Source organism: Gavialis gangeticus, unplaced genomic scaffold (assembly GCF_001723915.1).
Source record: "Gavialis gangeticus isolate Ggan-Ray unplaced genomic scaffold, GavGan_comp1, whole genome shotgun sequence".
Lineage (NCBI taxonomy): Eukaryota > Metazoa > Chordata > Crocodylia > Gavialidae > Gavialis > Gavialis gangeticus.
The window spans coordinates 66,122,538-66,126,080 of record NW_017728992.1 but is presented as its reverse complement, the minus strand read 5'-3'; positions in this window follow the sequence as shown (position 1 = coordinate 66,126,080).

Below are 3,543 nucleotides of genomic sequence, written 5' to 3'. Positions count from 1 at the left end.
ATGAACCTGTGCTGGTTGCCCCTGAGCATGCAGTTCCCTGCTGGCCCCTCCTGGACGTGTGCCAGAATAATTTTCTCGAACAGCTTGCCCAGGATCGAGTCCCCCTACAGTCTGAAGTCCCCCTACAGTCTGAAAAAAAGAGGAGATCTTGGAATGGTTGCGGGTACCTCCCTGAATATGTCCGCGCAGTGTTCAGCAGCAGCCCAATGGACAAAAAAACAGAGGGTTAGGAACTATAAAGAAAAGAATTGCAAACAACAGAAAATGTCATTGTGACACTATAAATCAATTGTGTGCCCACACTACATGCAATTCTGGGCCCCCAAACTCCAAAGGATATTGTAGAGGTAGAAAAGTTATAGAGAGAGACCGAAAGGGTAGCCCGTGTTATGGAGAGACTTCTAGATGAGGAGTGACTACGTAGGCTAGGACTTTTCAGCTTAGAGAGAGACAACTGAGGAGGGATATGAAAGAGGTCTGTAATGGTGTAGAGAAAGTAAAATATGGGTTTACTATTTAACATCTCTTACAATACTGGAACTAGAAGACATACAATTAAGTTAGTGAGGAACAGGTTTAAAACAAAGCTCTTTCTTTCATGGCATGTAATTAACTTGTGTAACTCATTGCCATAAGATGTTGCAGAGGCTGACAGTTTAACCAGGGGTTAACTGTCCAAACCCAAATTTGTCCAAACCCAAAAGGGTTTGGACAATTTTATATAGTCCATTAGTGGCCATCAAACATAATAGGAGGGTATAACTCCCAAATTAAGACTGTAAATGTTTCTTAGGTCTCTACATGCCATAAATACTGTTCCCATTACTATTCATTCACTACTACTGTGAGATACAGGAGAGTGGGCCAGATGGACGAAAGCATTTTCAAGATGATATGCTGATTTTAAAGAATGGGACAGGCATCATGTTAGTTTGAATCTTGCCACTACATTTCAAACTAGGGTCCAAAGTGGTATACGTAAGATTGCTTCTGGCGAACTGCTGAGGAAGGCGAAGATTTAAGCATGTTTTCATGTGCCTGCTGTTCTATGGTGAGGACTTCTGTGGCGCTGAGAAGCAGTGTAGCCCAACTGGCAAAAAAAAGGGTTGTTCTGCATTCAAGGTGCTCTGTAAGTACACATATATAAGCTTCCTCTGGAACCAACTTCAGCCTCATGGTAAAACTTGAGTTCTGCTCCAGAACTTAGTAGTGTCGACCAAGCCAAAAGCATAACAAGACCCAACTGAGCTTCTCTGGGGGAGGGCAGCACAGGAAATAAATTGCTGCAGTATAAAGTGAGAAGCTTAGGCCTGCATTTTTAACAACAAGCATGACTAACCACTGGAACAGACTAGAGAGGGAAGTGATGAATCTTCCATATTCTATAAGCAAGCCCGTATGCACTTCCAAAAGCAATACCTTCATCAGACACAAGATAGGGGAACTTGCTACAGAAGTAAGTGGGTGAAATGCTCTGGCCTATGTTATACAGGGGGTCAGTGTAGAGAAGACATTTGTATTATCGGCTTTAGAAATTCTGGAAAAAACAAGACAGGGCAGAATATGAGCCAAGTGTATGTTCTTGCTATGAAACAGGTATAGGTCTCAATCCTGTAGTTTGTGGGAACAAAGCCATAGCTGGCTTCTCCTTGTAGGTAAAGTTGAAATAATCCCTGCTTGCTGTGGTCCTCAAGTGCCAGCAAACTGCCAGGAACCAGTGTTGAATCTAATTTTATGTTAGAGAGTACAGGTTGCAGCTGTATTGGTCTACAGGCAAAAGGAATCAGAACTCTGGGTAGAGGTGACATCTTTTATTAGACCAACTAGATATTTGCCACAAAAAAAAAATCTTGATTTGCAAGAATTTTATTTTGCAAATATCTAATTGGTCTAATAAAAGATGTCACTTCTACCCAGAGTTCTGATTCCATATTAAAGAGCAATCACTTTTATCTTCAATATTAAATTTGCACTTAAGATTATAGAACTGAAAATTCCATCTTGATCAACACTGATTGTATACCTGCTGTCTCTGATACATACTCCATATCAGCATGGTAGCAAATCATATCGATGAAATGTTACTTGTATAATTAGAAGAAAATAACCCAGTTACAAGACAGATTCATATGGGAGAAACATCTTAGTTCTTACAGTAGCAAAAGATGTGATAGATGACAGTGATTCCACTGACCCTGGCATATTTGTACCACTAACACAGCCAGGCAAAGAGCCTGTTATGCTTTTCATGGCTTGTGTTACAAGTAGGGACCCTGATCCTACAGACACTCACCTATTTAACTTTTATTTATGCTGATAAGTAAATGTATTGTGCATGGGTTTTGTAGGATAAGAGCCATAGCTTTTATTGCAATTATTTAGATGAGTAGTTCTCAAACTTTTTAGCTTCGTTAGACTCAAGGCACCCTTGAAAAGCACAAGCTCTAAGTTTTCACTTGTTTTTTGACTACTGAAAAGTAATAGAGCAATTCTTCTGTTGCACAGAACTCCAGAAAGACCACAACAGGTCAGAGTAGCTTTGACACTATGAATTCCTATTTGCAATCTCTGGGTTTGTCTTGTGAATCGTACCTGCCCACCTAACAGTAATAACATTGCATGGCACCCTGCAGCACCTTTGAAATGACCTCATGGCACCCTGGTTGAGAATCACTGATTTGGACCAAGTGTATAATAGCAATTGTCAGAATCTTCCACCAGAAGCAGGAGAAGCAGTGCTAGCATAAAATAGTCACCAGCATGTTTAGCACTTAGTACAATACGTTGATTAGAAATGTGGATAAATGGAAATTAGGAGTGCTAAATACAGAAGCTTAATGCAGTGGGCCACATTTTGGCCAGTCACAGATAGTATTACACAGTACTTGGAAAGAGATCCCACATTACTTATGAGACATGCCATAGAAACTAATGTGATCCAGCGGGAGAACCAAATATGTAACATTAAAACTGCTGAATTAAGGATTTTGAAAACATAAATAAATGTAAAAAATAAGCATTATGCAGCTAGTAGAAGAAACGATTAGTTAATAGTATTATTAGTATCAAGGGAATCAAGAGGATAGATCAGTTAAAAAAACGAATACAATTCAGGCAAATAGGGCATAACTGCAATTAATTTAATTGATCTTGAGAATTGTCACCTTGCATAAAGTCCTGTGCAAAATCTTTGGGGCCTTCCCAGCAAAGTTCATGGATGTTACCTGATGGGAAAACCCAGGTTGCTAAAGTGCATACAGTTAGTGTTAGAACAGAGCAAAATGATTTCATGCTGACTTTTTTTATACAGGCCAAACAGGTTTACAAATCTACTCATTCCTTTCTTTACTGAGTATACTGTTTTTATAAATCTGTTTGAATTTTTTTCCATTAGTGAAATCTGTTTGTTATTTCTGAACTATTAAACTATAGGTAACACTTCTCCCCTTCTAATAGTTAACTAATTTATCTTGTTTCTGTAGTGTTTTCCAGTGTTATTTCTTGTGTTTCACTTGCCTTTTTAACAAGGATAGGTCCATACTA